This window comes from Ochlerotatus camptorhynchus, unplaced genomic scaffold, assembly GCF_037179485.1.
Source record: "Ochlerotatus camptorhynchus isolate MF236.1 unplaced genomic scaffold, CSIRO-AGI_Acam_v1.1 ptg000392l, whole genome shotgun sequence".
NCBI lineage: Eukaryota > Metazoa > Arthropoda > Insecta > Diptera > Culicidae > Ochlerotatus > Ochlerotatus camptorhynchus.
This window is the reverse complement of record NW_027040879.1, coordinates 2,587,502-2,607,310: the sequence shown is the minus strand read 5'-3', so window position 1 is coordinate 2,607,310 and position 19,809 is coordinate 2,587,502. Positions and strand designations below refer to the sequence as shown.

Genomic DNA, 19,809 nt, shown 5'->3' with positions numbered 1-19,809 from the left:
TTATATTTATACCTGTTAGTTGTGGGCTTTGTTATGCATCAAAGGTAGAATAAAGCATCTGCTACCCAGTTTTCCTACCAATCTTTCAAGACTTGTTTTAGCTACCTATTTTTCTCATTGAATTCAGAATCGTATATAAATTGTTATGGGCTGTTTCTAGTTTCTTTGAAAACGGTTAAATCCAAGTGTACACATGGATAATAAAACTATTATTCCACTTTTTGACGTAAAGCTAACGCATAGCGAAAACGTTTAAAAAGTCTTAAATTATATTTGTGAAAAATACCATACTCACGTGGAAAAGCAAACACGACTGCAGGATAAAATTTACAAACTTGTCAGTATACAAGGAGAATCGGAGTCAATCTCAACGAAAAAAAAGAGAGATTTGATTCAGCTCATCGGAGTTGGCTCGAATCTAGTTTTGCCATCAAGGAATTCCCCGAAGAAGAGCAGAACGTTCCTTCAACATCAAAACGAGGGAGACATTTAAAGCAGTTTGATGAGCTGAGCGAAAGAAGCAAGCGTCGACTCGTTGACAACGAGGAAGTAAATCCAAAGGTGGACAGCATCGAGAAGGCTTTATGGATTGCGCGATGGACTACCTATAATCGACGGGACGTTAATCTGGTTAAGGTCATTGGATACCTTATTAAAAACCAAGAACATTATAAGAAAATATACGCGCAGTTAACAGATGAACGTGGAATGATGTCACCTGAAGAAGCATTTAGTATGTTCATTGAAGCTGGCTTAAGCAAAAGTCAATACGAAGTAACACATCGAGTGGCACCATCAAGATTTCCACCATACACCGTATCGGGACATTTAAAAAAGTTTGTGCCCCTCCAACTCAATCCATTGAGGGAACCGCGGCCAAAATAAAAGTGAAACTACAGGCTCTGTTGGAGCATACAATCCAACGAATCATCAAAGTTATTAAGAGGAACTCGACGAGTTTATGGCATCAAATAACCTGGAATATGCAGAATTGATTCTATTGAGTAGTTGGGACATGTATGGTTCAACCGGTTATTCCCAGTATCATCAAACACTGCCAGACAAATGTCAAGATGATTCTGATGTATTCTCATCATCACTCTCTCCAATACGGTTATATGTGGCGAATAATCCGAACAAAACCAGACCGAAGCAGTGAAATTTGATCTATTCAACGGAAGCACAATCTTAGTTGATTTTATGATTGACGGTAAGGTGTTAACATATATTTGTGGTAGATCATCAATGCAGAACTGTCCTATATGTGGGCAACTTCATACGTAATGAACAACAAAGGCCAATCAAAAGAAGGATTTTTTTTTTTTTTGTTTCTTTATTTAGGAAATTTTCAGCCGTAGGCTGGTTCATCTCCGATAAAAAGAAGGATTTCTATCCAACGTAGATACCCTAGTTTATGGTATATATCCACTTCAAAGCAATGGTAAGTTTTACAGCCAGAACAGTACCGTATGGCAACGAAGATCGGGAGGAGCAGGCACGAACACTACAGGTAGCGTTTGTCGATGAAGATTCGAAAAATCCTCATCTTTTAAGCAACGTTTTAAAAATCGACGAAGAATTAATTGTGAGGTTTCGAAACATATAAATTACTATCAACAGTCAGTAGCCAATTAAACCAGAAAAAAAAATGATACATACCGACTTGAGCTTTCTTTATGTGATTCGTATAAAATTCCTGCAACCGTGCATAAAGTACTTGCTCATGCTGGAGAAATAACAATTCATTAGCCGGCTCCTCTTGTAATATTAGCAGAAGAAGCAGCAGAAAGTCAGCATAAACAGCTGAAAAAATATCAAACTCATCATGCTAGAAAACGATCCAGAGTTGAAAATTTACATGATGTCTTCATTCGGGCAATGAATGAATCAGATCCATTCATTAGTACCATTTGGATGGAGAAAAGAAGACAATAGAAAAAAGCACTGAGCTATCCCGATATTGTCAAAAGTTTTATGATATTCGAAGATTCTGAAAACTGCTCAACTGTCGGTGATGATAACTGCAATGCATTGGAAGAACTTATGGAAGCTGTCGACGAAATTGAAGAAGATTTTGCTAGTGATGATAGCAGTGCCGAATAATAATAAAAAAGTACAATATCGAGAAAACAATCAAAAAAAGATCGAAATAAAATGTATAGCTTTTCTCCCAGTAAATTTGTTTTATTATAATCACTTAAACACTGTTGGGTCATTCGTGACTTGTCCGGGTGAGATTTGAGCTCATAACTTTGGCGTGAGAGGTACGGATGTTAACCACTACGCCGGAGTCGTCCTCGCAAAAGTTAATATTAATCCTCCCATTTTTCACTCATTCTGTTACCTATCTTATAAATGAAATATGGACTTGAAAATATATCGGTGTTGATGAAATTTTTAAGACACTGGCTAACGATTGAATCTTGACTCAGTTTAAATACCAATGCAACTCCATTAAAATATTGATTGACATTTATTTGTATATATGAACAATTAGTCACTTTCTGCGATTTGACGCAATAAAGTGAAAAAAAACCACTCACGAATTATCAGAAAACAGTTGAGAAAGTAGCGGTTTGATCGCAGTTTTGCAACAATTACAATTTAAATTGGATCAAGATGGGATCAATTCCACTTTTAGTTTTATATGATTTCAACTTGAAGCTATCATAAGTGCGATATTGTGTGTACATTCTTATGCGATCTGTCGATATCTGGGCTTAGCTGTGTTCATAATTTCTGAAACAGTCTACAATTGTCCGACTGTAACATAGGGTTACGGCATGCATTTTTAGCCTACGAATCCAATTAGGGACACCGTAGGCTTTTATCCCCAAAACAAACTCATTGTAATTGAATATCAGAGATCGACATAATCCTCGATGGCTGTAACGGTCTCTTCCCTCCACATATCACTGAGCAGTAGCGCAATGCTTCACTTGTTTTGTTTCGGTTATGTATTTTTCGTTCTCCATACGCAATCACATTCCTCTTGATGGATTATCAATGTATCTGGTAGATCAAAGTAAATGCATACCTAGATAACCACCACCATAACACCCTAGCGTCACCATCGCATAACCTGACGGAAAGTCAACCAATTATCTTAATTGGTATTTACTGGGATTCGCCTATGATTCCGGTTGCTTCTATGCCAGACGATGAAAATTCAGTCTTCCTGCCCCTAACAAGCCCTGGATATCGATTGAACAAACAGATAAGACATACATTAGGATGACAGTAACGCAATGGCCGGCATTGGAAAACAGAGAGAGAGAGGGATCTCTTTGCCATGATGATCATTGAAGCAAAACTGAAGCGTCAGTTTGAGTGAAAATGTGGTAATGGACGATGCTAGTGACAGAGTTCTGGTATCCTTAATAAGCCGAAAATTTGAGAAATGAAAATTTGCATGCTTTTGTCAAATTTTAACAGGCCAATATGGCTGTATTGTGGGGGTGTTGCTCATTGCTAACAACGAACGCACTGCTTTGCAGAAATATGAAGTGACGTGCAGTTAAATCCAATGTTACGTGGCACTATGCATCTCGCCTCCGACATAATTCAAATACATTGAGTGGAATTTTTCAACTGGATTACTCTTTGCACTTGGCGAGAGGATGGCTGAGAAAAGCTGATGCTATCGTTTGGTGTAGGCGGAAATAACACACGGAAAATAATATTAACAGCTACAACTGGAATCATTTAGTAGAGCCATGGAAGAAGCAAAGCATAAATCATCTCTGCAAGTGAAATAAAACTTTACGCTTTAATTGTACTCAGTGCTCAGGAGTACATTTAGGTATAAAATTTTAATGATGATTGGTCAAATCAAACAGGCTTTAGTCGTTGACTGTTAAGATAAGCTGAAGTTGTGGATAAAACTTTTTTAATTGTTTCTGTAGCAAGGTTGCCAATGCTCATTTAGCATAAAAACATGTTTTTCGGAATGTTGAAATCAAAAGATGAATGCAATTTTTATTTGTAAGTTACAAGACAAGGTTGCAAAGTACTTGCCAAGAGTAACAATCAGCGATTTGATGATTGAGTTAGTAAAATTTTATAAAAACACTGAATACGACTACATTGACAGGTTTTATGCGTCGAATAAATACTTTGAAACCTCTTCTTATAAATTTCAAATAAAACATGCATTCATCTAATGTACAAATTATTCCGAAAATCATTTTTTTTTATCTATAATGAGTATTTGCAACCTTGGTCTGCAGTGTTCACTCGGCTGTCGACAAAAGCAGGCCACTCTCGATGTGTGCTACGCGATCGTCTGTTTTCTCGGCAGCAACCATTGTGTGGTCCTCCTCATTGTTCTTCATCAGCAGTTCTTTCGGTCGATGCGTCGTCGACTTTGGAAAGCAACCGTTTCGTGATGAGTGTGTGAGTGCTGACCACGTTTTGCGTCCATTGCTGCAATGGACGCGCTCTGACCCTCGTTGGCGTACAACAATTTGCCATACAATGAAACCACTGGAAGCGGCTCCAGTTCTGATGGAGGAGGCTTTTTGGATAGCGGAAGATAAAGTGTTTATTGTGTTGTACCTTTTGACTATAGTTTTAAGATGTATTGTATAGTGACCAAGAATCCTCGGCTCTGTAAAGTTAATTCGGTTGAGCCTTATCAAATAAATTAATGAACAAAAAAAAAAAACCTTGGTCTGCAGCAGTTTTTCCCCCTCCACGGTAGGATCGTCAACAATTTCCAACAAAACAAGCCCTCAAAGAAACTTTCTATTGATTCTTTTCATGCTAAGCTGGTTTTTGTCTCTTTAAATAATTCCCTCTGAGCAGTACCATAGAATACATTGAGATGGGTGGAAGATGTTCCAGAAACATGAAACATCGTTAAGTCGATTTAATTGGCCAGCAACATGCTGAGGTTGAGTGCTTGAAGAGCATTAAAGAATGCTGATTAAGCCATTATTAAGGTGATACTCTAAAGAAGCCTTAGCGTGAAACTTCAAAGGCACAAATGTCAGCTTCCACAAAACAAACAAATTTGAAATTGCTACTCTCTGTTTGTAGTAGCACAGCAAACAAGGAGTAGCAATTTCAAATTTGTATGTTTTGTGGAAGCTGACATTTGTGCCTTTAAAGTTTTACGCTAAGGCTTCCTTAGAGTATCACCTTAAAGCAAGACAAAAATAATGGTTGGTTGAATAGTTTTATTGAAGAGGATTTTATCATCCTCGCGTCCTCTGAAGACAAAACTAATGAGGACTAGTATTTCTTCTCTTCCATCCTTACTATCTACTGCCCTTAGATTTATTTTATGTATTGAATCGAGGACTTTTATTAATTCAATTTATTTATCAACCCATTCACCTGATTCTTAAACTTAATGAAGATAATTAAAAGTACGTGGATCAGTAACGGCTAGGGTTGATTAACCGGTTATACCGGTATTACCGTGCTATTTTACAATACCGAAATACCGGTTTTGTACCAAAAACTAAAAAGAAACCGGTATTTTCGGTATTTTTGTTGGATTTTTCCTGCATATATCATTGTTTTTTACATGTTTACCATAGTGACTGAAATATAAATAAATGAATGTTTGTAATATTAAAAAATAAAATAAAAACTAAAGAATAATATAATTCAATGACAAATGACTTTGGAGTAGATTGCATTTAGTAAAAGAGAGGAGTGGACTGGCTGGTTTTGAGTCCAATGAACTGTCAAAGCCAGAGCCAATCGAGCAGTGCCTATCTTGATTGCATTGGCAGTGTTTCTAAAACTCACAGGCAGTTTGACCAAGGCAGTTTGTTTTGAATCCGCTCCTCTCTTATACTATACCCTCTTTACTTTGGAGTATTGTTCAAGACATCGCGGTCTACTTCGATAGAGCATTCGCTTGAAATTCTTCGTCATTTGATTGATTTGGAAGACAACATGCATAAGCCGAGCGAAGAGAGGAGCTGAATCAACTGGATAATACAGCTGATGTAGAGGACGATGGTTTGACCACGAAGGAAAAATTTGAAAGACGGTTGCAGCAGTCAAAGTTTGCTGCTTGCAAAACTAATACCGGAAAACCGGTTTAAGAAATAAACCTCCGGTATTGTCAACCCTAGTAATAACTGATTGAAATTGAGAAAAAAAAACAACCTTCAAAGTTTTCCCAAGTTCCAGCCGAGGTTCCAGCAGCGCTAAAATCGTGTCGGATCGTTATCTTCTAATCGGCAAGGTCCTCATACCATGGAACGGGAAGGATTTGATTCTACATTAAACTCATATAACTGATCACTGCGATAAACACTAGGGGCACGTGTAATTTGATACTTATCTCTTGAAACACTTTTTAATGCAACTTCTGGGCTTTCAATTAATTTTTTGCAAGATCTAAATTGAATTATTTCCAATTTTTCCAAGCAACAAAAACAACGTGGCAAATCAAAAGCAGTCCTACTTTGACCTTGTCATTTTATTTTCAGAATTCCCTTTAAATTTTTTTTTCTATTCTGTTGAACCATCATCAAAACTCCCATGGCACTATCCTCAGATGTTGTGAGTTTGAACTTACATTAAATTAAGCTCAAAACTACTGCTAATTAACCTCTCCTTGACAGAATTCCTTAATTCCTTGTCAGCACTTGCTTGGTTTTGTCAGAATTTAATGTTTTGGGGTATTATCCTCTGAATTCTCTTTAAATTCTTCTTAAAGATTCTTTGAAATTATTCAGGACATTTTCTCACAATCGTGGTTGAATTATTGAAGTTTTGTTTCCATTGCCTTAGCAAAACATCAAATTATGTTTTGTTATCCACAAGAAAAATATTTATCAAATCGAGTTTTCAGTTTGCTCTCACTGATAGCAGTTTTACTCTCAACGACTAAAACGACAGAAAACTGAGTAATCACTATCAATGACATCACAACATCAAATTTAAGTATCATCTTGTGTTCTCCCAAGTTGTTAGATGCCCATCGGTGTACCCCCATGTTTGTCTTTTTCATCAGAGTGTCGTTTAGTTCAAGATCAAGAGCACATTGCTCTCCAAACCTTTTGCTCACAATCCCTACCCTGCCACCCGTTTGTTACAATTTGTTACCCCTAACCTCACGATAGCCGCGAGTAATCAGCCCCGCTTTACTAACGTTAGTTTTAAGTAATTTTGTAATCTAATCAATGAATATCGGCTCCGCAAAGTTATAGCAAATGAGCCTGGAAAAATAAACGCATTATAAAAAAAAAAAACATCAATTTTATATTTCAATTTCTTCTAAGATTTTGTTCGGGTAGGCATATGTGCTCTTGAAGGTGAACAAATATTGCTTCGCCCATTGTGATAAAAAAAACTTTTGAAAACAATTTCTCATACAATTGTACACAAACCCCGGTGAACGGCACAACCCACCGTTTTGAAAGGCTTATGACCCTTCCCTCCCTCCCTCAGTAGGCAATCGTCATACATATTTTTGGATGTATGAACCGTAGACACTAGCCAACCTCCCCCCGTAAAGTGTTAACGAGCCTTATTGCCCGTAGGATGAAAACAAACAATCAGAAAAACTCTGAGATTATTGGAGCAATTTCTAATATCTCTGGAATGTTTCTAGAACTGTAGGGAATATCCGACCTGTAGGGAAGTTCCGATTACTACAGGTCCAGAACATTGGGGAAGCTTAAAATATTTAAGGATAAGTTCCGAGAACTTTAAGGCAGTTTCATTAACATAAACAAAAATTCATGAGTTCAGATGAGAACGTCACGACAGTTCCATTAACTTCAAAATCATTTCAAAAACTCTACAAAGAACTCCGGTAAGTTTAAATATCGTTCGGAACCGTTAGAGAGTTCTAAGGACTTAAGTGCAAGAAAATTCTGAAAAATTCAGGATAATTCTGAGAATTATCATTCGATCAGCTTCTAAAGAGTTACAGGAACTTAACAAATGTTTCAAAGACAAAATTCAAATTACTTCAAAGAAGCTTCGATTTTCCAATAAAATTGTGGGAACTTTCATGAAACCGAAAGCTTGAAAAATTTCTAGTTATTTCCATTAACATCCGAAAAAATGTGGGAACCTTCATGAAGTTCTGAAATGTTCATGGAAAATCCGAAACCGTCAGGGTAATTCCGAGTTCATAAACGTTCAGAACTACGGAGAAGTTTTAAAATCTTCAATGTTAGGTTCCGATATTTTCAGAGCAGTTCCATAAATTCCTCGAAAGTTTCAAGAATTTTAGAGAAGATCAAGGAGTTTCATGGCAGGAGGCTGTGCGTGTGTTCGATCCTGACGTTTGTTTTTTTCCATGGATTTTTTTTAATATCTATAATCGGTTGCTGATCAGGCCATAACCAGGCCCAGGAGACAATTACTAGTTCCTCATTCTAGGTCCCTATTATTTGCCACTGAAAAGCTGTTCCGAAGCCAAGTAAAACCTCAATCCCATCATTCGTCCCATCATTAGTTCCATCATTGGTTGAGTCGCAGAGTTTAACCTGACTATTGGCCACGAAAACGCTTGCCAAAGTACATCAAAAATCGACTACATACATCCGAACATTTGTTTATCTCAAATCGAAGGAAGAAATTCCGCGCAACTACCATAAACCGGACTAGTTCATGGTGATCTTCGTCAACCTTCATCTACAATTTGGACTTCTACATCAACACATGTTAGGCAGCCTTCAGGTTCAAATGGCTTAATTTGGTGAGTTCGTTCCATTTTGTAAATTTTTATCTTTTTGAACCAGTAACGTTGGGAGATTACCTTTTTGTGATGCATTACTGTTATAAGATCTACCACCGAACTCTAGTCATGACAACTTCAAACTTGGGAATCAGGATTGTCCAGTAATCAAAGGATCACATTTTAGTCCTTGTTACTGTTTATGACTTGATAATAGTGACAAGACTCGGGTAGTGAACACCGCGACGTTCTGTATTTCTATATTGTATAGGGGAATTCTAGATAGAGCTGGAATTAGGGCGTAACAGCTTTTGTAAACAATGACTTCTCTCGTTGATTTCTAGCAACTCAAGGTACACCTACACAAACCAACATATCCATCGGGTAGGGGAAGCCTTCCCCTATTCGATGGTAATGTTGATTTGCCAGGGAGGGTCATGTCTTTCGAGAAATCATCGAAAGAAGTCATTGTTTACAAAAGCTGTTACGCCCTAATTCCAGCCCTATCTAGAATTTACATATTCTCGGCAACCTAAGCAGCGATCATCTTTCTATAGTCTTTTTCTCTAAGAACGCATACATATGCAGTATTGGGTTGTTTACAATCTTCTGATGCCAGCTGCTCTAACAAATCCGGAGAACTTCGAGATTAGGGCGTAATTGCTTTTGTAAACAAACACTTCATTTGACGATTTCTCGCGAATTAAAGATCAATCTCAAAAACTAATACGACAAGGAGGTAGATGAATGGTTCTTCTATCATTCGGTATAGTTTGTTCACGAGACTGTTCTTTTATTCGCGAGAAATCAGCGATTGATATGTTTGTTTACAAATGCAATTACGCCCAAATCTCAACGTTCTCCGGAAATACAGTCGAAAGAGTTGTCAAAAACTGTGTTGAAACGCTTTTACAATGCTCTAATCTTATCTAGTGAGACCGACTATTGACAAATCCAAGTTAATGCCGGCCACCTTGGCGCTGTAATCGTAGCGGTGATGAACTTGAGATCATCTGTCAAATTGCATATATTTTGAAGTTTGAGATATGAAAACCATTTTTTACGTGTTATTGTAACTGCTTTGTTCAGTAATAGATAGCAAATTTGAACAGAAAAGTGGCGCCGGTAAGAATGGTAGGTAAAACCTAATTTTTAAATCCAAAATTATTGAGATTTCTTCAAAAAGAAAAATTTGTTGCTCCCAGCAAAACAACAACAAATAATTTTAACAAAGTTTTTACAGGATTCAAACTTAAAGTGCAATCCTACAGGATCATCCTATCGGAGATTGAATTAAATCAAATAATTTTACAGTTTGAGGTGAGTTGTTAGAACAATTTTACATGTTGAAGAATCAAAACAATATATTGTACGTCCGCCGGAGGATCATCTTCCCAATAGCTGAACCCACTGCGAAACCATTAGGAAGAAATCACGCCTGGTTTGGTAGATTGAGACGAGTGGGACAACAAAGGCAGACCAAAAATGCCTGTGTCGAAGACGGCATTGGATAGTTAGCCTGATCACTTGGAATATAACCGATTAGTAGAATCTCTCCGGTGAGTACAATTAGATATTTTTATTGCTAAATAATCGATGAACAAACATGATAAAACCAACAAAATTCCTCCATGTTTTAATCGATGGTAGCAAATCGTATCCTAATACAATCCTACCGGATTAAACCAACAACCAGCATCGGGTGCCTGCATTGGAATACATTTTACAATGGGCTCTTCTATTTTTCTTAAATTTGGTTGGTCACGTCCAGTGATGGCATAATCCTCACTCAAATGATTTTGTTTCGCTCTCAAGGGCTTCCAATATCACGCGAGATATTGGAATAAAATGTCAAGCATGATATTGATTTTACAAACTCCTTTGATATTGCGAGATTATTTAGAACATGTAAAATTGTAGCTACGAGTTGACTTACAACAACAATGATTCCGTAGCACATCGTATTATTAGAAAGAAAAATCATAGCTTGCTATCTCTCTTTACTCTTCACAGATGGCAGACACGAAGTTACTGCTACCAGTAGTGATGGAAGTTTCGGTTTGTGTTCGGTTGTACATCAAAAATCTTGAAGCTCAAACTCACCACAGTTCGGTGAGAATTGTAGCTGGTGAGTTTTGTTAGCATGATATCAGAGCAACCGTATCACAGCTTTTAATATCATCTTCTGTTGTCTGCTTGTTGATTTTTGTTTACGATACTCAAATGAGACTATTCTCATTGGTGAGATTTGATCTTTTGATATTTTCCCAACACTGGTCACGTCTCCATATAAACATGAATCGATGTGGTATGCCTGTTCACATAACCATGTCCATAACCATAGCAGGTTTTTTAAATTTTATTTGAAAACTACTTATTTTTATTTTAAGATCGACACATATCACAATAGGTTTTTAGGTTTTGTACAAGTTTCAGTCATTTTAATAGCATATTTTCACGAACTAGCACTATGATTTTACAATTTTCGAAAAAAAAATAATGAAATTTCGAAGGGCTGTCACTAACTGATCACCGTCGGATAGTGCTTATTCCTGTCACCAGGCGCGCATTAGTTTAGGTTGGATTCGTCAATTGTGGGCAACATCTTTTTATTCGGCAACCTTTCTATTTGAGCTGCGTGTTTAACAGTTGTGCTTTTATCGGAAACTCGAAATCAGCAGCATTTTGTAGTGCGTGTGTTTCGTTTCAAGAAAACCCTGCTGGTTGCTGTTTCTCAGTGGTCAAAATATAATCAAATTGAAGCTGAACGCCTAAAGGATCGTTCGAATACATTCAACAAAGTGTAAGAAAATCCAGTGAAATTAGCGTTTTAATTTGGGTTGCCGAAAATAGTCTGTCATGCCAAAGCCGTCATTTCCCCTATTTCAAATCAAAAATATTGTTTATGTTCATAGATTTCACATAATCATTTTCCCTTTGTCCTTCTCCTTTTCCTTTCTCTCTTCTCTTTTCAGAAAGCGAGTAATAGCGCTATAGCAAATATATCATATTAACAATATGATCCATTCATGCCTTTTCCAAATATTGCAATGGCGACCCTCAAAATATTGCTTCACGCACCATCTAGCGTTAAAAAAGGTCAGCAACAATCATTCAATTACAATCGATTGGTGCGAATATAGCACTTATTACAAAAGTAAGAGTCAAATTATTTTCATTAATTACATTGTGTTTATTACTTCAAAATTTGTCTGACATGTCACTGTTGTCATCAAATTAAATAATATGCTGAAATACATTCATTTGAAATATAAAACAAATTTTCATTTGGTTTACCCCTCGTGACGATAAACAAATACTTTGGTAGCCTTTTTGGCCACATAGGTGCTTTCATCGCTAAAAATTTGGTTCGCCAGCTAAGCGAAAGAGTGGATCATATTGTTAATATAATATATTTGGCTATAGCCATAAGTCATAAAAGGCTAGGACAAGAGTTTGGACTAATGCCCCAACCGTCCGAAGAAAATGGAGCATCACTTAACGTTTCTAGCTTTGATGCTTCCAACGACCAACCAATCATATAATTACCAAAATCATAACGTACGGTACGAGATGTCCACGTTTCATCCATTTATTGGATTCTAAAGCATCATCTTGCCCCTTAAATTCTGCATAGTAGGCCTGGCCGTTTTGATATGTGTGACGCATCTTCGATGTGAAACATATATCAAATAGACAAGAAAAATGATGTAGGTAGAGGAAATGTAGGTAATGTCGGCCTACATGTCCCTAATTTGGGCCCATCGCTAAAAGTCTGCTATTTATCAATTTTATCTAGATGAACGCGTTATTGGGACGTTACTAATGGATATTTTTGGTTGCTATTGAAAATTTAGTTGATTGCTGAATTTATGTATGGGCCCAAATTAGGGACACTTAGGCCGAAATTACCTGCATTTCCCCTATATATATCATTTTCCCGGATGCTTTCAAGAACTGGCTGTGTTTGTGTTCGATTAGATTAGAGTAGATCAAGGAGTTTCAGGGCAGTTCCATTATTGAAAAAATGAACTTTAAAGGAGTTTCCAAAACTCCAATAGAGTTTAAAAATCTTAAGGGAAGTTCAGCGCACGTCTAGTATATTAGCTTCAAGTACACATTACCAAAAAGTCATGTAAATTTCCTTGCCCTGAGACCGACACATGCAAGCGGCCCAAATGACATAAGAACCAGTTGAAAGAAACGAGAAAATAAATTCAATCAATCGTACTTTTCGTCGAGTTGCGTGTGTTTCGGTTTGGGAACACTTAATTTTACATGACATGTTTGTTTACGTTTCATAATTTACGTCAAAGATGGATTACGTCTCGTGTAAAAATAGTTATTTTTAAGTGTGTATATTTCGAGAACTTTAAGGCATTCAATTTAGGAAAATAGAGGTATCTTTCAATATTTTCATAAAATTACAGACACTCCACACACTTAGAAAAATTCATGTAAATGTAAGTGCTTTGAGAGTGACATATACGAGCGTCAATTTTGACATAAATTTAAGTCATATCAAACGTGAAATATAGCTCACTTAATATTCCATGGCATGTTTGTTTACGTCTAATCTTTTATGTCAAAGATGGATTCCGTCACGTGTAAAATTAATTATTTCTAAGTGTGCAGAGAATATCAGGGATGTTGTAAGAACTTATGAAAAACTTCGGAAACTTCTATCCAAAATATTCACGGAGGTGTAGAAAACGTTGGAATGTTAAGAAACATTCAGGGCAATTCCATGAACATTCTTAGAAGAATGGCCTTTCATGAACTTCAGGAAAAATAAGATAACTTCAGGACGGTTCACCAACTTTTTAGGAACTTTAAAGGAGTTCCGAGGAATTGAACGGACTGCGGGATAATAAGGGAAGTTCTGAGCATTTCTATATATTTTCGGGCACTTCAGAGAAGCTTCAAGAACTTCAACGCTTCAAGAAAACTGTAGGAACGTTTAAGAAGTTTTAAGGACTTCAGAGTCGTAAAACTTGAGTTAAAAACCTCAGGGAAGCTAGGGTAACTGAGCCAATTATGGCACTGGATTCCAGTTTTTGGCCCTAGGGTCTAATTCAGATTTCAAATAAATGTTCATGGCTTTATTCAGAAAGCATTTTCTCTTTAGATTCTGACAGCTTCATCAGTAAGTTTCTTCCAGAATTCCCCTGAAGCTTTTTTTTCAACTTCACCCGGAAGCTCTGGAACTTCCTTCCAAGCTCTCAAAAAGTTTCCACCATCTTCCACTGGAAATTCATTTTAATTTATCGTTAGTTCTACATGCAAACTAAAAATATATTACATTGAATGTAAGTTGCATTGACTATCATCCTCCGCAGTGAATGATATATATACATACCTTGCAGACGATGATTTTTTTTATTTTTTTTTATTCGTGTTCTGTCTACGTTTTCGACTAAAGACTGGAACGCGCAAAAATTGGTCGACAAAAAATCGTTTCTTTCAGTCTAAATTCATTCCTCAAAAATCTTCTTATTTTTCTTTTGGAAGTTCAATTCATATAAGAGAATTTACGTTTTCTCGGCAACCTAAGCAGCGATCAACTTTCTATAGTCTTTCTCTCTAAGGAACACAAACATATGCATTATTTGTTTTCTTACAATATTTTGCTGCCAACTGCTCTAACAATTCCAGTCGAAAGAATTGTCAAAAACTGTTTTGAAACACTTTCACAAAGCTCCAATCTTCTCCAGTGAGAGCGACTATTGTGGGCAACATCTTTTTATTCGGCAACCTTTCTATTTGAGCTGCGTGTTAAACAGCTGTGCTTTCATCGGCAACTCGAAATCAGTAGCATTTTGTAGTGCGTGTTTCATTTCAAGAAAACCCTGCTCGATTACTTTTTCTCAGTGGTAAAAAAAATTATCAAATTGAAGCTGAAAGCCTAAAGAATCGTTTGAACGCATTCAGCGAAGTGTTTTCGTAAGAAAATCCAGTGAAATGGGCGTTTCAATTTGGGTTGCCGAAAATAGTCTGTCATGCCGAAGCCGTCATTTCCCCTTTTTAAAGGAAAAAAATGTTCGTTTATTCTTTTGGCTTGCCAAATCCGAACTGCCGTGCCTTCCGCTTCACCCCTTCCATTAAATTTTGCACAGTGGTCTCATCGACCTTATTCGCCGCCGAACACCAGTTAGATTTAAACTGCTGCTCATTTTCCAAAGATTTTTTTTTTTAGATTCCGTTTGACCAAGGCCCAATAGGTCGATAGGGTGGAGTTCTGGGCTGTTGGGAGGGTTGTGGTATTTGGGTACCACATCCACGTTGTTCGCATCGTACCACTCGATTGCCTTTTTCCCATAGTGGCAGCTCGCCAAGTCCGGCCAGACCAACACAGGTCTATTATGTTGCTTTACGAATGGTATCAGCCACTTTTCCAGGCACTCCTGGACGTAGATCTCTTGATTGATGGTTCCCGTAGTAATGAAAATGCCGCTTTTTAGACCACACGTGCATATGGCCTGCCAGACGTGATATTTTTACGGTAACTTCGATAGTTTGATGGTTTTGAAAATTTCAGCCACCTTCCCTTTTCCTGATGCGGTATAAAACTCCTGTCCCGGAAGCTGCTTAAAATCCGCCTTCACATAAGTTTCGTCGTCCATGACGACACAGTCGAACTTTGTGAGCAGATTCGTATACAGCTTTCGGGACCGCTGCTTTGCCGACGTGTTTTGTTTGTAGTCTCGGTTAGTACAGTAGTATGGGAGACATTGAGCTTGCCAGCGACGTCCCGGATGGAGAGGTTAGGAATCCGTTATATTTCACCGCCACATTCTTCGTCGTCGCTGCCACGTCCGGATTACGATTGGCGCCGCTTCCAGGTTTCCTGGTGGTTGATAGACGCTCTCTAAACACTTTTAAAACGTTTGTCACGTTCGATTTGGCCACATCCATCAATTTTGCCAACTTGGCGTGTGAGAACGTCAGATTCTCTTGCTGCGCGAGCAAAATTTTGACACGCTGCTCCTCTTGCTTGGACGTCACGTAGTATTATTAACATCATTTGGGCTACAGCCAGCCTGTTGATGTATGGCAACAATAAACATTAACGTCATTTTGAAAACTGGAGAGCAAACGGTGAAAACTCATCATAGCAACCATTGTATATACACTCAACTTCCAAATGCAGCATTTCAGGTTTTTTTATGCATTTTTAACAGAAATACACCAATTTGAAGTTGACCATTTTTTGCGCGTTCCAGACTTTAAACCAAATATTTTATTTATAACATTGTAGAACGGCGCACACACTTGCCTCGATTCTCTTCAATTCCCGTTCAGCAGAAAAAGCAGACGAAATCGAGTATGAGGGGAACTAAGCACTTCTCATTCGATTTTAGCCTATCCATTTTCTGAAGCATCATCTGTGGATAAAGGACAGGTCTGATAATCGAAACGCTCGTGGTTCTAGTCCAGTCGGCAAACTGTTTTCTATTTTTATTAACATGATTCATTTCACTCGCTAATACACTCCACATTTTTCTTTTTCTCTCTATTTTCTTGCATTGGACCACAGCTTGGTAGGGTTAACTACCACATTTTCGGCCTATTAAGCACAACCCGCGCTTAGTCTTTCTTAATATATCGCAGTTTATCACCAAACGGAATGTTATTGTTACTGATGGCTTCCAAAATTATTTACCTTTCCGTACATACCTTAAGATTTGATAAAGAGAAACAAATTGTTGAGATATTGTTAAAAGTATAACACTTCTTCTTGACGCCAAACTCGGCCTACGGATTCTAAACTCGGCCTAACGCATTGAAACGCCAATGAATTCACTTCGGCCTATCGGATGAAGATGAAAATTGATTCGGTCGGAGCTTTTGTTTTTGGGAATTTTGGGTGCAAACGTTCATATCACGCGTTTTCATTGACTTTGTTCGGTAGCTTTTGAACTAAAGTATCGTACCAAACGCATAATCTACCTGTGAACACCGAAAACATGGATTTATTTGATGTTTTCTGCTTGATAGGCCCAAAATGGGCACTTAGGCCGAAATAGTTCTCTGCCCTATATCTTTTCCTTCATTTATGCGGTCTCCACTAACATCTTGCGATGATGAATCCTTCATTTCTATAAGCAATATTTACATCCCCTGGTTGGGTGTGCCTATAGAAAATTTCAGGGTGCCCCACAGATTCTCGAGATTGGGCCGGTTGATAGCTTCTTCGTGGTCAATGAATATCAAATACAAATACGCTTAGAATTTGTCAACCTGCAAGCAGCCGTCGGATATTACCGGTGATTTTCTACTGTATACGATTCAGGATAACATAGCTCGTACAATTATTGATGGATTGTGGAACATTGAACTTAGAAAATAATCCTTTTTTTTTATTCTTAAATAAGTATGTGCCAGTAGTGACGCTTCAAAATCAAAATGATGCGCACGCAATTGACTGCTTCAAAATCCCATCATAACGAAGATCTGCCAAACAAGTAAAATTCTCAGAAATACCGGATGGTGCTGTGTTAATCCCCGGACTGATGGCTTCTAAGATTCACTAGCAGAAACCTCAAAATATGCTCTTCTGAGAACACTGTATCGTGAAAATCTCAGCAGGGATACCCTTATGCCCTATTTACATATGTGCTGGTTCATATGTGCTGATTTACCTAAATTGGTGTAGTTTGCGCCAAGGTTAATCAGCACCGAAGAATTGTTTCCAGCACGTGAATTAAAGTGTAAACACCTCATTACTAAGCAACAAGCAGCACGGTAACCGAAATCGTCCAACTAATCAACTGCTGCCACAAATATGTTTACCTTCATAAAACGGTTCCGATGTATCCACTCGATCCTGCTGCAACGATGGCAACAGATGGTCAGCTCCTTCCGATTCCCGGTATCCACACCCACAATTTGTCACATGTACTCCGTCTCCGAGCAATTGGCGTGACCGAACACACTCAACCGATACGTTGTTGTAAATCTACCACCCGTTATGGCAGGCGTACAAATGTAGCCAAAATTTTACACACATTAAGCCTCACTCTATCCTGTGGCAAACAATAAGGATCCACACCACATGACACGACACGCACTAGCCCGATCTGATGCTCCAATTTCACCCATTTAATTAGTGTCAAAACATTAACGGAACCCGGTGCTGCTGACCGAAACGGTTATGACTGTACCATTGTACCATCCGGAAAATTTGCAACTTTCACTAACGTCGTTGTCGTCACTGGCGCACACCCGAGACCTAGGGAGGGGTGGGATGGAAAAATCAATATTTTTCTTTGTACACATGAACGATCGTTAACCGAGCACTGTGTTGCAGCTTCCAGACCAGACCGTCGTCGTCAACTAGCAGCAGCAAGTAAGTCGGTCGGTAGTAACCGAGGTCACGGAAGGATGAAAGTGCGACACATCTACCGAGGTACAACTCCGGAGCCTTACTGATGTGACCAGCAGCACCAGAGCGTCCAGATGGTGGTTTGTCCTGTTGCGCTTTTCCGACGGTGAGTGGCGGAGCTGGAACTCACCCTCGCAGCCGGGTTCATTTGCAAGCTGTGGTTGTGGGAAGTTTGAATTCTGGCCTGAAAGACTTTTTTTTTGCATTTCTGTTAGGTTTTAAGCCCACCACTCAAGGTTGTGGTGTGATTTTTCTCCGAAATTGGTTTGATAGAAAGATTAATGGATTAGACGCATTTTCCAGGGCGCTGCGGGTGAGAGCATGTGTGATGCTTTTTCCACGCTAACGGGGAAAAAATGTGTGTGTGTCCCACATGGCACATGCCTACTATTTGTGATTTGATTCAATTTCGATCCAAACACGTTTAATAATTAATCGAATGGCATTGACATTTCCCGTCGATTGATGAACGTGTTTATAAAAGTTTTACGAAGGTGTACGTTTCTTGCGGAGTAAACTTAAGATATTATTTGATTAAGATAAAATTTGCAATCAATGGTAAAGATTGATGAATGTATAGATTTGGCGCAAATGGTTTGAAGTTTGTATGGGAATTACTAAGGACAAAGTTTACATTTCTCAGATATAGCTCTAACTTTGGTTTAAGTAGTCCAAACGCTGTAAAAATTAGTATGTGGCTGCTATGACAATCACTATTAACCCGAAAGGACGAGAATATCAAATAAATAACAAGTTTTACTATTTAAATTAGAAACATATCATCAAGAATTGCTATTAGTTTGATATAATAGTTAAAATATCAAAAATAACATCAAATATCGATAGGACCATAATTGAGTATAGCTAAGTCAGTTGTTACCAGGTGTTGTAGAGCATGAGTTGGTAAGCGTGATTGCTTCTCACCCCAAAAAGCCTGGGTTTAATCCCAGTCCGCCGGGATTTTCTGAGGCAAAAAATTTCTGATAACGTCTTCCTTCGGAAGTAAAGCCGTTGATTCCCGGTTCAGGAGTTGATGGTTCGATAGGTAGAGTCCATGTGTGGGAGCTGCCTTCCTGGCGTCGGTAGCATAGGTACTCAGTAAGGAAAAATCAAGATCGACGGAAAACAAATCAAAGAAAATAAAAACAAAAGAGCATGAGCATGATTGACCGCCCGAGGATGCACCACCGTTATTGCCTGATCAGCTGTAATTGCACAGAGAGCCAATAAACTTTGCATGGGACTAACATGCATCATCAATGTGTAAAAACTAGTAATCTAAAACATGGCAATTCCAGCGCCGGCCACGACCGAATACTGATCAAGAAAGGAACGGGTAGGAATATGTTTACGAAATACTCGCTGGGTTGGGATTGCAGCAGGGTTTGAACCCACGGTCTTCTGCTCAGTAAGCAAAACGGTCGCACCAGGCCACTGAGCTCCTTATATCACAAAACAATTATGCTCAAGTTTCCAGTTAACTGGTTGTTACTTCGAAAACAACTGCTTTTGAGAAGGATTTGTTATAGATTTCCAATCCAACCAAAGCGTATTGTAAGCTTTATCTCATGTTAGAATAAATCCAATTTACCCTAAAACTATATAATGTGATGGAGTTTGAGATTGAATTAATATTTTTTTGCTCAATAAGCAAAATCGTTCACCCCTAGACCACCGACCTCTTCATATCACAAAACAATTACGAGCAAGTTCAATTTGTTGTTACTAAATTTCGGTTCCGACGGCACGCCGCGGCGACCTCAAATAC

General features: G+C 38.2%; 1 protein-coding gene across 2 annotated transcripts in view; it reads right to left on the bottom strand.

Annotated features, from left to right (window-relative positions):
- Sytalpha (Synaptotagmin alpha) overlaps nt 1-18,061 on the bottom strand; it is a 148,224-nt gene extending 130,163 nt beyond the window's left edge. The window contains exons 1-2 of one of the 2 annotated variants that reach the window (XM_065233227.1): nt 17,950-18,061; nt 17,450-17,888 (exon numbers count right to left, since the gene is read on the bottom strand). The gene's annotated coding sequence lies outside the window, so the exon portion shown is untranslated. Of the gene's footprint in view, nt 1-17,449 lie in introns of both variants that reach the window. The other variant, XM_065233226.1, reaches the window with a different exon arrangement.
- Between the last annotated feature and the right edge of the window lie 1,748 nt (nt 18,062-19,809).